Raw genomic sequence first — 13,388 nt, 5'->3', positions numbered from 1 at the left:
CTATGCAGGTCAGGCTGGCCTTGAGCTCACTTTGTAGCCCAGGCTGGTCTCAACTCACGATGATCCTCCTGCCTCAGCCGCCTGAGTGCTGAGATTACAGCCGTGCACCACCGTGCCCAGCTGCCCTTTACTTTTTTTGTTTGTTTGTTTTTTTCCGGTTCCTGGAATGGAACTCACTACCTTGTGCTTGCCAGGCAGGTGCTGTGCCGCTGAGCTAAATCCCCAGCTGCCGCCCTTTACTTTTAAAGTTGAGACACCCTTTATTTTTAAGGTTAAGGTAACATTTGAAATAAACCTTTCTTCTCCACCTCCAAGTAGCAGCAGCCCTCTCTCGTGCTTACCGATGGCTCCCGTTTGATAAGCTCCTTCACATCAGTGCCTTAGGTTTTCTGAGGGTGCTTGGAGCGGGCAGGGCATTGAGACGCTTATCTGAATGTGAGTGTGGGGCAGACCTGGGCTGGGAACTTGCCTCCTAAGTCCAGTTCCAGCACTTAGCGCACTTGTGTGATTAAGGCCCACTCTTCTTGCTGACTCCCTGGTTATGGGTGGGGAAACTGAGGGTCGGAAAAGTGAGGTCATTTACCCAGGGCCAAGCATGTATCAGTAATGTGATACAAGACCTAGTCCATTGACTCAGAGCCCCTAAAACAGGATCAGTCAGTGTTGCAGGGCTAGACCAGGGGCCTTTGGCCCCCAGCTGGTAGGGGACATCTTTCAGCATAGCCAGGTGGGGGACAAGAGTAGCTCTCTGTGGTGAGGCCAGGCCTGATGGGATGTACTGTACTCCCAGTGAGGCCAGGCACCTGCTAGCATTGTAGGCTGAGGATAGGGGTGGAGGGGACTGGAATTTGAACCCATGACTATCTATCAACCCACCCGCCATACTGCCAGGTGTTGGGAAGTGGATCTGCCAGAGCTCATCCAGGACTCGGCTCCACCATCTGTTTTCCTCTGACACTCAGAGTTCCTGTCTCAAGAAGGAAAAGTGCAGACTGATGTCTTAGGCCCTGAATTCCTGCAGGGAGGCCAGGCTGGCACAGGGCAGTGTGCGAAGTCTCTCCTGGGCTTTGGTTCACTGCATTCAGGTCATGAAGCCCCCGGAGGTGTTGTAGAATGGAGCCATTGTAGTGGGGCAGGACGCAGATGTCTTTTCTCTCGTTGCCTTTCTGGCGGGCTTCTCTTGGTGCCACGATGGCACCACCCACGGCCCTGAGTGGCCCCTGAGGATGGGCCAGGCTCTGTGCTTCGTGTGCATTTCCTCACTTTGTCCTCACAGCGGCACTGTGGAGGGCAGGTGCTGTTGCTACCGTACTTTACAGAGAAGGGAGGTAGTCCCAGAGAGACTAAGCACCTTACCCTGGCCTACAGCTCCTATGGAGCAGAGCTGGGGTCAGAACCCAGGCTGGCTGGTTTTCTTCATAAAGCCCCTTCCCTCAGCTACTCCTTCACGCGTTCTCTGCTCACATGCTCTGTTCTGCGGCTACTGTTTGCCAAGCACCTGTGTGCCAGGCAGTCTGTGCTGTACACAGATCATCTCTGATCCTTTGCAGTAGTTTACAGGTGAGGGGACTGGCCTCAGAGGGTAAAATTGCTTATCTGGGATTAGCCTCACCATGGATCTCTTTGGATCCAAGCAGGTCTGTCTCTAGTAGCTAACATGGCTGAGCATATCCTGTGGGCCCAGCCCTGTCTTCAACGCCCTGCTGAGGTGAAGACACTTTACCCCCAGGACAGTGCATGCCATGCGTACTGGTGTGGTCAGAGCTAGGATTCATACTCCAGCAGTCTGATTCCTAGGCCTATGCTGCCCTCTGCCTATTGTACAGATGAACACACTGAGGTCCTGAAAGGTAAGAGTCACCCTGAGTTGGTAGGTAGGTGGGTGATAGAGACAGGATTTGCACCTGTGTCTCTCCAGAGTGTTTCACTGTCCCCCACATGAGAGAACATAGCAGCCCCCGAAGGGTTTGGAAGAGTACCCCCAGGCCACCAGGTATTGTGGTGCCAAAGTCCTGAGGTGGTAGAGTGACGGTGGAGGTGGACGCACAGTAGCTGGGGACCCCAGGATGTGATGGCAGAGGCCAGCCCAGTGGCTGTTCCTTCTGTTTGGGGCTTCTCACTTGCTCTCGAGTCTTTCCTATGGGCTCTTCTAGGGTTATGGGTTCTCACGTCTCCTTTCTTTTTGACTGAGTTGATGAACAATGGCTGCTTTGGATGCTTGATGCTGGGTGAGGGGTCAGGAGTTGAGAAGAGACAGTGCTGGGTAGTTGGCCTTCCACAGCACCCGCTTCTCAGCTCAGAATACTGATGTGGTTTTCTGGGTTAGGGGAGTGGCAGTGCCAGGGCCTGCTGTTCTGCCATGTGCTAGGGAAGAGGGAAGTCCATAGTCCAGACAGGCCAAGGAAGCAGTGTATCTAGTGGTTCTCAAAATCAGTTCCAGAGGTTCCTGTTGGTGAGACTAAATGTCGTACTTCAAAGGGGTGGTGTGCTCAAATATATTTTGCATCCTCACGCCAGGAGATTAAAGGCTCTGGAAGGTCCTGCAGTAAAGAAACCAGTTTTGCTTTGTTTAATCTAGGGCTTCCTGTCCCTCCCACCCCAGGAGCAGCTGTTGATATCTGTGGAGCAGGAGTGTTCTGGAGAACATCATTTGGTAAACATTAAGTTGAGGTGTTCCTCTTCGCAGAAGCATGTTGTTTAAGAGGGAGCTTTGGAATCATTCCCTGCCTTCCGGACCTACAGGAGTAAACCTTGAATAATGGCATTGTTGGCTCAAGTAGTCAGGGGTGTATTTTTGGCAAAAGGAGTCCATGTCCTCAGAATCATTTCTCTGGTACTGGTCAGAGCCTTCAGCGGGGAGGTAATCTGCCAGGAACTGGCCTGAGCCAGGGTATGGTGGGTTAATTGTCCCTTTTACAGGCTGAGTGGTTTCCTTGTACCCAGCAGCTTGGGCCTCCCATCCCCCTTAGACTCCCTCTGTAGAAGACAGTAGTCGGGCAGAGGCTGCCCACAGATTTGCATAATTGCACCGTCCTCTGAATAATTAATAAAGCTCTGTCCTTGCTGGGAGCAAAGTCTGCGCCATTATGGATGGATCTGCTATGGTTGGGTTTGCTGATGCTCTTCCAGGGGAGCCAATGTCCCCGCACTCCTCAGCTTTTCCAGGCATACCCCGCCACCCAGAGGAGAGGGCAGTATGTTGCAAGGGGTGTATGGGTGTGGTGTCCATGCAGCCCCAGTAGTATCCTAATGGACCAGGGGGGTAGTCGTGCTCCTTCTTCCCAGGATCCACAAATGGGATCCTTAGTTGGGATTCTCCCTGCTTTCTGTGGTCCTACAAACTGAAGTGTGGTCAGCTGTGGTGGGAACAGCCTTCTGGCAGCTTGAAGGGCACAGTTCATCCCCAGAAGGTAGGAGGAATAAAGCTGAGTTTTCAGGAAAGAGTAAGGGACAGGGAGGTGTATCTACTTGGGCCCTTTCTTCCCACCCAGGCCCTCTGGGTTTCTGGGAATATCAAGATCAAGGGTAACCTGGAAGGGATTCCTGTTTGAGATTTCCAAGCTCCTTTTTATGGTATTTCATCGAAGTTGCCATGCCCTCTGGTACCTGGTTTTCCTCCTGTCATGACCCTAACATATCATTGACATTGGAGGAAGACTTGTAGTTTCTTTAAGCCCTGGGTGCTCTTGAAAGTCTTTCCTCTCTTCCCTACCTCTCCCACTCATTGTCCAAAGCACCCGTAGGAATATTTCTCCAGCTGGGTTCCATGGAAACACCACATTTTTGCACACGTTAATACTTGGGATGAGGGAATTCTCTCACCCAAATAGGTCAAGGCAGCATCCATTGAACCAAAGGAAGTAAGTTGCTTCAATGCATTACTCCTTACTTCAATGCATTACTCCTTCAATGCATTACTCCTTGCTTGATTGTGCCAGTGTGCATCAGAATCTACAAGAGGGAATGGAGGATGCTCTATTTCTGACCCACAGTAATTATTCAGAGTCTGTCTGCACATAGCTTGTGATGGGGCCTCTCTATACCTGGAGCAGGCCATCCTGTTGCTGGACAGTTGCTTCTCTTGGACTTGTTCCCCCTTGTTGAGCTTCCCTAGCCCACACTGGTCTGGCAGTTTATCATTGGCCTTCACACCGTCGAGGGCCATGGAGAGCATTTTATAGCTGAGCTAACAAAGGCCCAGAGAGGCTCATTACCTCACCCAAAGTCACATAGAATGGGCATTTCAACTCATGTCTGCTAGCTGGCACCTCAGCTTTTTTCCCCGTGGTCACCGAGAAACCATTTGCTCCCTGGATAGAGGTCAGTTTGCTGGCTGGGGTGAGGCTGTGGGGACCTCCCTTATCCATTTGCTTGGAGTGTCTGGGAGTAAGAGGTAAGTGAAAGCCCTGTTTAATCATTTCCCTGCTATGGTGCTAGCTTTGGAGCCATATACAGATAAGGGCACAAAACTGCCAGATGTCCCACTCATCAAACCTGACTTTCACCCTTTTCCTTTTCCTTCCCTCTCTTTTAATAAGAGTGGGGATGTCTGAAGTGTCCCAGGAGCTAGGTAGGCACTTGGCTTGGGCTGGTGATTGTGGTGCACAGGGCAGAGGGGAGGAGGATGGGGACCTCAGCTGGCTTGTCTTTCTCTAAGCCTTTATGAGAACCAAGGCCAAGCCTAGGGAGTGATAAACCTGTTCTCTCCAAGGCTGAGAGGTGGCACTGAGGTGTGATTTTGGGAGTGGGGCCAGCTGATTTATTTCTTGAGCATCTCCATGGGTCCCATTGTATCATATACTATAAAAGGGACTACACTGGCCAAATGACACTTCATCCTGGTCCCATATAGAGCAAACTGCACAGGGTATCCTTGATGAGGGGAATTCTGCTCTGTTGAAATGGATTTAAGTCTGGACTTGACTCACCCACTTCCTATATGATCTGAAACAGGTCACCTGACCTCTGAACCTGCCTGTTTGTGGTGCTTACCTATCGCCTGGGGTTCTGAGGTGTGCATGGATTGTGTATGTCATATGATAATCTTATCATATCAACCTTTCATCACATAGCCACACATACCATGCTTTCAAGCTTTCTTTTGAGACCACAGAACCCTGATGACAGATCCAACCACCCAGGGTCCACCCCATCATGTAGCAAGACTTGGCCCAGGACAGACATGAAATGATGTTTATGTCGACATTTCTCCCACTTAGAAAATCAATATTCTGTGGTCTGCCTAATTACTGTGCTACTGCTAAATGAGTCATTATAGAGGGAAAATAGCAAAGGCATTGTGAGATTAATGGGAGAAAATAGTTGGCAAATGACTTTGGTTTGCTTACAAAACTCTGAGAAGGTGTTACTATGAGAAATCTGGAGAGCCACAAGGGTAAGTCCCAGGCAGTAGGAGACAGGCAGCTATAGGGCTACAAGGCTTCAACAGGTCTAAGAGAGCCCTGTTAGGGCAGCGCACTCATTTTACTGTTGTAGGTGATGGAATCAGGAGTTCCTGAGTGGTCAAGTGAGGAGCCAGTGTTAGGACAGGAGCGCCGGTGGCCTGGTTTCAGGAGAGGGGCACTGTTAGAGCCCATAACTCACCAGGCATGGTGGTAGGCTAGGGGATATCATGGTGAGCAAAATCCCCGGCCCCTTCCTTAGTAGAGGAGAGAAGAAATTGTGCCACAGGTGAATGTGTAATTGCAACTGAAGTGCAAGTCCTGGTAGCAGTGAAAGTTCAGACCCACCGGGCTTAATCTGGTGGAGTGGTAGGGGTGGCTACCCCAAGGAAGGAAACAGTGAGCTGAACACTTAGGGAAGAACCTTCCAGGTAGGTGCAAGAGCTTGTGCAGTGCAGACCCTTGGGCCTGGCAGTCAGGAGCTGAAAGAGTTACCTGTGTGACTTTAACCCACAGGCAGTCCTAGGAAATGATACTCCTTGTTTTACAAGTGAAGAAAACAAACTGAACATGCTTAAGGACTTGTCCAAGGTCTAATAGCCTCGAAATGGCAGAGTCTCCATTTGACCTGCTGCCCTCTCTCTCCAGTTGGTATCAAGGCAGGCAGCTGGTTGCAGGTGTCTGCCTGATGATCTTCTGAGTGAGCGGACTATATAGCATTTCAGAAAACAGACACTTCAGCCTCCCAAAACCCCCAAAGTCAGGCCTCTTCGTCTTGTTGGGTCTTTGCCTCCTCTTAATGGCAGCATAACTTGGATAATATTATGATTATCAAAATGCCAAGCCAACTAATGACTCCTCTTTGGAAAGGTATTGTAAATAACGTAGTTCTGTCGCCCTCAGCCCATGAAGCGTGTTGATATATTCCTTGACATTAATCCCAGATAGACTGTCATCAAGTGGGGCCTACTGGTTGCTTTCAGATGTTGCTTTCAGCAGTATGGTCAGATGAGAATGGTGAGGACTCATGGACTGGCCTGGGATTCAGAAGTCACAGCAGCAGATGGGGAGACACCATGCATTTCCTGTGGGCACTGGGAAGGACACATTGGGGGGCGTCACAACGACCATGGGAACTTGGTGAAAAGATTATAACCAAGCGTCACAGGACCATGGGAACTTGGTGAAAAGATTCCAGAGCCCCACCTGGAGAGGGACAGATTCACAAGACTAAGGTTGGTCCTGGAATCTCTCTTCATAAGTCCCTAGGTGATCCTGAGGTCCATTCAAGTATTGAAATCCCTAGCTAGTAGTTCTGGACTCTTCCCTTCCTGGGAAGGGCCGTGCCTCTGAAGAATGGTGGTGTTGGGAAGGTGGGTGTGCTTTGATCTCCTTGGGTGGTGGGTTATCAGGCTACAGAATAACTATGGGGCTGGATGTACCAGTGTCTGCCTGTAGCTTGAGGAGTGCCTTTGGAACACTGGTAGAGCAGAGGCAGGTGAACTGCTTAGCCCCAGAAGAGGCAGAAACTTGGCCTGGGATGCTCCTGGCTGGAAGCTAAGTTTCAGCCCCAACTCAGATCTGATTGGCTGTTCTCTGCCCTTTGCCAAGTATAAACTGCAGCCCTTCCTGGCTAGAAGCTAAGTACTCGCGTGGGCTGGTTGAAGAGCCCAGGCAGGGCTCTTTGTCCTGCTCAAATGCCATTTCCAAAAGAATTTTGTTTAGTTCTTCAAATAAACAGCAGGGCATTTCCTGTGGGATTATAGGCAAGTCTGGGACTGCTCCTGAGCTGTAGAGGGGATCCAAACCTACACCAGTGTGCTGTCCCAGGGAGACTCTCGTGGCAGCCCAGGCTGGTGCCTAGAAGGCAGCCATCTGATCTCGTGCCTGCCTCTGCCAAGCGAGTCCTGTCTCTCAGACTCCTTATGGTGAGATTTTAGGGTCACTGTAGCAGTGACTCTGGGGACCCAGTCCTTAGTCTCCTTGTAGGCAGTTCCTGACCCTCCATGGTGGCAGACTTGAGGCAGCCTGAGCCTAGATAGACCTTAAGCAAAAAGTGCTATGTCAAGCCTCAGCCCGCACACTTTTCCACCTGGTCCATGAGAGGATTTGAGAACCTTCCGTCCCTCAATTTCTGCCCCAACTGGGTACCCTGGGCAGTGTTTGTGTGGATACTCCGTTGTTTGCAGGCAGACGGTAGGTTGTCTTTGGAGCTTGGTTCCATGGTGCCCACTTGGGACCTTGTTCCCCATCTCTTGTTCCTGGGCTGCTGAGCAGCGCATATAGTGACTGGTCGTCCTGTAGCCTATGACTCCTAATCAAGGTGGCCGCTTAACTCTTCTTTACTAAATCTTTCTAGCCTCTAAAGGTTAGCCATTGGCGGGAACTCAGATTCCCTTGCCTGCATGTGACTTACCGGATGAGTATTGCAGTGAAGATGTTTTAGGCAGATTCTGCCATGTACACCTTGCAGTGTGTACCCTTACAGACAGACCTGGCGCCTCTGAGAAGTGGGACAACCCACTCCTTTGTCTCTAGCTCTCCGAAAGCCCCTTGCACTATAGTTCACTCCTAGTGTGCCAGTGTACTCGAGGCAGGGATGGACTACCAGCTTCCTCCCTGAGGGGGCCAGTGGAAGCTAAGTGTCAGGACGCCAGGTCAAACAGAATTCTGAATACTGAGCAGCATCTGCTGAGCTTGCCTGAGTATTAGGGCAGGTGCAGACAGGCTGGCAGTGCCCCGGGTGGTCATTTTATTCAGCCAGTGTGAAGCCCATCATTGCACTCTCGGAAATACGTTTCTAAATGTGGGAGGAAGCACTACATCCTGTTGGGTGCAGTTTTACAAAAAACAATTTCATGGGCCTCCTGTAGCGAACCCCTGGCACACAGGCTCCTGATGAGGGGGTTGCTGTGAGTCTGCCCTCAGGTGGACTCTCTCTGGCCATGCACAAGTTTCTCACACTGCCTGGAGTTCACCTTCCCATGTCTCAGTCGGACTGTATACTCCTGGCAGTGCCCCAGGTGCGGGGCCCTGAAGCTCCGAGCCTCTACCAGGGCAGCTGTTCTCCCCGCTCCGTTATCCCAGTAGCTTGTGTAATCCTGTGGGGAGCCCAGTCAGGAGCTCCTTTCCTCCTACCGTTCTCTTTGTGGCTCCAGGTCCCCTTTTCTGTCCCCCCCACCAGTCCCTGGGCTTCCCGCTGCCCCAGGCAGCCCCAGGGTCAGGTACCACATGGGGGTGGGCATCCTTCAAGATGTGCCCAGGTTCCTGGAATCCTGGCCCAGAAGAATCAAGTCCCCAGGGGTCCCTGTGTGGGCTGTGTCAGGACAAGGGGCTGTTTCCAGCGTGCCTCTGCCTCTGTCTTAGGTCTTCCCCTGCTGCTGGCCCTGTGTGGCCCCTGGCATCTTGTGTTGAGGTTTTGGAAGGGTCCGGCAGGTGGTGTGAGGCCTTGAATGGTCGTGCTGGTGGCCCAGAGAGAGCAGCCCACTGAATCACTTTGCCTGTAAAGGCAGACTCTCTGGACGCCCTGGCAACAGCTCTGCACCAGCCCGTGTTGTGGCCGCTGACGGCACGGCTCCTGACTGGCTGCCTTTCCGGCTTCCTTGCGAGGTGCTCCTCGCTGGCCTGCTTCAGGCAGATGGTGAGGGAAGGCACAGGCAGAGCCCCCCACCATCTCCCCTACATGCTGGGCTGGGCGTGGCACCTTTCAGGATCAGTCTGCAGAGACAGCAAGGCTGACTGCGACTTTGAGGTCTTAACAAGTCTCTCCGGAGTCTGCAGACTCTCGACCTTGCTTTGTCACCCACTCCCCTGAGTCCCTGTGCCTGGGCCTCCTGTTCACTCACACAGACACTGTCAGCCAGGGCCTGGTGTTGAATTCAGCTCCATCACTCAGCAACACGGTGACTTTGGGGCACTTACTTAACGGGCAAGTGTGAATAATAGCAATTCCTTCCTCACAGAGTGGTCAAGAGGAAGAGAAGAGAATTACAGACTTACAGCCAAGTGCTTACAGCCTGGCACATAGCAGGCATGCCTTGCTTGCGCTTCCCTGTGTTGTGCCACTCTGTCTGGAACACCTCCTTGCTCTTCCACCTTTGGTCCTATGCATCCTTCCAGTGCCAGCTTCTCCTGCTGGAAGGCCTCCCCCGGCCCCCCAACCAGTCTCAGGCCGACCTTGAGCTCTTCATTTTGCTTCCTATTTTCTGTGCATCATTATTGGGTCAATTCTCCCCACCTCTTTCATAACAGTGGGGGTTCCTGGGGGCACTGGTGGGGGCCTCTTGAGCTGTACTTGTCTTGCCCCTCCCTGAGGTCTGGCTCCTTCCCAGCCATCCAGAGAGCCCTCTGCCTGAGCTTATGTATGCCTCCCCTTCTCCACAGTGGAGCACATGACTGAAAGCACGAGAAGTGAGGGGAAGCTGAGGCCAGGAGTGAGGAGGGAGGGACATACTAGAGGACACACAGGTGTTGGAAACTTGACCCGCCTGCTTGTCTCTGCACCACTCTGCTGTGAGTGGGCAGGAGTTGAGCCAGCTCTCAAGGAATAGGGGGCTTCAAGAAGATAGGATGATAGGGAAGGCTTCAAAGAGGATGAATTCATCAGGTGGCAGAGGGGAGAAAAGGAATTTAGGCAGAGGGAGCCCTGTGAATGGGTACCTGGTGCTCCGAGGACTAGACCCTTTCTGCCTACTTGGGATTTGAGAGCTGGGGGAGGCAGGAAAGGGCATGGGGCATGGGGAAGGAGTGAAGTAGCTCTGCAGGGCAGGGGCAGCAGGTCAAGAGAGGCAGAGGAAATAAGCCTGGGGGAGGTTGGGTGGGGCATGTGTGCATATGCCCCTGTGTTAGATTGGGCGAGGCGGCCCAAGGATGGGGTTCCCTCCGTGCCGGGTGCTTTGTCTTGTAGTACTCACAGTAACCTGGGAGGTGAGCTTGTCTCAGCTGGGAAAAGCAGGTGCTGGGAGGTTTGGTGACTTGACCAAAGTTTCACAGGCTAGGAGTGGAAGAGTCAGGAGGTGAACCGTGGGTCGCGCAGCTCGCAAGTCTGCTGGTGGCCACAGCCTATTTGGGAGGGGTTGGCATCTCTCTGGAGCTGGCATAGTATTCTATTCTCCGGCCAGGTGTGGGAACCTAAGAGAGTGTCCATAGAAGCCATGGCATTGTTAGGTCCCTGGCACGTGTCTGGATACACGTGGCACATGGACACCTTAGTGAAGCAGGTTCTTCACCAGGCCTGGCCACCCTTTCCCTAGGCCTGTTGAGAAGTGGCCAGAGGGCCAGGCAGCCAGGGATGAGGGTGCATATAAGACACACATCCCTCACCCCCATCTTGGGGTGCCCAAGGCCCTCTCTGGGCACCCAGCATTCCGGTCCCTATTTTCTTGCAGTTCTTATGGTATGATAGTTGTCTCTGTTTCCCTTTGGAGGACAGACATCCATGGACCTGGCCCAGATCCCCTCTCCTGGTTTCTGGCACCTAGCACACGGCTTGGCACAGTGCAGGTGCCCAATAAATGTTTGTGTCACAAACAATACATTGAGCGCTTACTGCATGCCGTGCACTGTGCCAGCTGCTGAAATAATTAACTTTGGCATGGCACTTTATGATTCCCAAAGCTCCTCTGGGTCCCATTAGAAGGTTGATTGTCTCAGCTCAGGTTTTTATTTCCCTGTTCTCCAAATGAGGAAACTGAAGCTCAGAGAGAGGAGGCAAGTAGCCTGAGGTTGCCTCCTCAGCCAGCCAGCCAGCCAGCCAGCCAGCCAGCGAAGGCACCTAGCCCATCCTTTGAGCCCTGCCCACTGCCTCAGCTTTGGACCCAGGGATTGGCAGTTGTTTCTTTTCCACCGCTCTCTGAGATGGAGCTCCTAGGCAAGCAAGGAAGCCAGGCCAACTGAGATTTTGTATCCAAGGGAGCAGAGCTCCTGGGGGGCCACAGGAAGCACCTGGCAGGTCCTCCAGTGGCTCCACCCAGCAGGAGCAGGGGCTTCCTCTGCCACTGTAAGCACCTGGTTGTCAGGGACAATTGTCTGTGTTTGGGGTAAGTCAGAGGCAGGAGAACAAAGAGAACCCTTCCTGCCAATTCACTCTGACCTTGGAAACCCTGTGGGGTTTCATTTACTGGAAAGAAAGAGGGAAGAGTTGGTTACCAGCTTCAAAGAGGGGCAGGCCTCCCGCAGGCGGCATTGAGGAAGCCTTGGCTTTGTGAGTTCTTGCTGCTGAATTTCTCCTTTTCAGTTTAACAGAAGTCCTGGGGAGCACTGTCTGGGCTGGCCAGGAATCTTGCCACCTCTTTTAAAAGGCGTGGAGATGCCAGGATCACTGCTTTTACCTTGGCTGGGCACTAAAGGGCTCAACTTTTGAAGCAAAGATCAAATAATGAGTGATTTGAGAGATCTGGACACAGCCCAAAGGCTTACTACCCTGTGTGTCCATCTGCATGTAGGAGTGCGCAAGTGTGGGAGGGGGACTCCAGGAGTGAAGGGGACCATTCTGTCCCTGTGTGTGGGGGTGTCTTGCAAGGAAGTAGTGTAGCAGTTATAAAATCCTGAATATGGTGAAGTGTTGTGTATTTATTATTCTTTACCCCACAAACATCAGCGAGTCAGGTCTCTGCTGTGTTCCAGGAGCTGTGTGTGACCCTGGGAGAAGTTTAATGTGTTGCAAATTGTGCCGATCCCCACTTGGCACAGGAGCCTGTGCTGAGACCCTTCACAGCTCTGTGGCAGTCTAGAGGGTGTACCAGCAGGGATGTGTAGCTACTAGGCCTTTGGTGACAGGCCTTTGGGCTTAGGAGAGAAGCAAAACTATAGAGTTGTTTTTGTGACATTTGAAAATTTCACATCTTTAAATGTTGGCAATTGATTCAAAACTTAAAAATGTCAAATGCTGTGTGGGCTAAACAAAACATGAATGTTGACCAAATACAGCCATACTTTTTAGTTCGAGTCCTTTATCCTAAAGACTGGGTAAAGCCCAGATGGCCAGAGGGGAGAGACAAGGCCTACTTGGAAAGGGAGCCCCCTGGGGCATTGGTGTGGTGCTGGTAATTGGAGGAATCAGGAATGTCAGTGGTCTGGAGCAGAGGGAGGTGGGGGGAGATGGGGCCTGTGTGCAGTTAGGGACACATGCTTATGTGACTGAAGATTGGGCAGGTCTGAGTGCAGTGCTGCCCTAGAGGGACAGATAAGCTGAGGCTCGCAGGCCACCTGCCCTGAGCACTTCCACTGTGTCCATTGCACCTAGTCAGGTGCTCCTACCCAGCATTGTCATATCAGGCAAGAAGCTTTGGCCAGGCAAGAGTTTAATGGGAAGTGGTTAAGTATTTAAGAGCTCCCCACCCCCAGCAACTCCCTGTGATACACACATCCTGATCTTCAGCATAGGTGTGGCTGCGTAACTACAGAACGGGACTGAGTGCTGCTGTGTGTCTGTGCCCCCTGCCATGGACATTTGCTCTTGGGCCAGGCAGGTAGCTCCTTCAAGTGCTGGTGGGAGCCTTCTTGAGAATGGCCAGACTCCTGCTTCTGTCTGCCTCCTCCTCCCTCTCCCTGGCTGTCCCACAGGGGTCCTGCATTCTTCAGCCTGTTTAGACTGCTGTGTCCAGAGCCTGTCTGCCGGCTTCCTGTTTAGGCCTGCAGGCATAAGTTTTCCCTTATTTCCTCTCTTTACTCTGTCTACCATTCTCTCCATAATCTGATCTTGAATTTTTCCTAAATGATCTTCTGGCACCAGGTCCTTCAGATTGCCCTGAAGGTTTGTCTAGGATACTTGCATTGGACCCCTGCTGTATGTAGAGCCTTGAGGCCAGAGCCAGAGAAGTGATTGAAACTCAGGGAACCCACTGACTGGTGGGGCGGGTAGACACACAGATGGTTGGGGAGGGGAGCCGTCAGCTCCAGGGTCTACAGAGGAGGTGAGGGGACCCTAGGGGGTGGCCTCAGAATGCTAGCCTTTTCCCTGTGTCTGAGGCTGGGGCTGCTGGCCGG

General features: G+C 52.2%; 1 protein-coding gene across 6 annotated transcripts in view; it reads left to right on the top strand.

Moving 5' to 3' along the window:
- The window catches only part of Dab2ip (DAB2 interacting protein), a 187,183-nt gene that overhangs the window by 116,539 nt on the left and 57,256 nt on the right, over nucleotides 1–13,388 (top strand). The window contains exon 1 of one of the 6 annotated variants that reach the window (XM_005382554.2): nucleotides 11,544–11,604. The exons of the other annotated variants lie outside the window; for them this stretch is intronic. The gene's annotated coding sequence lies outside the window, so the exon portion shown is untranslated. Of the gene's footprint in view, nucleotides 1–11,543; nucleotides 11,605–13,388 lie in introns of those variants that run through there. 6 annotated transcript variants of the gene reach the window in all.

Source organism: Chinchilla lanigera, unplaced genomic scaffold (genome assembly GCF_000276665.1).
Source record: "Chinchilla lanigera isolate Chin_1 unplaced genomic scaffold, ChiLan1.0 scaffold00018, whole genome shotgun sequence".
NCBI classification, from domain to species: Eukaryota; Metazoa; Chordata; class Mammalia; order Rodentia; family Chinchillidae; genus Chinchilla; species Chinchilla lanigera.
This window is presented reverse-complemented; position numbering and strand designations above follow the sequence as displayed.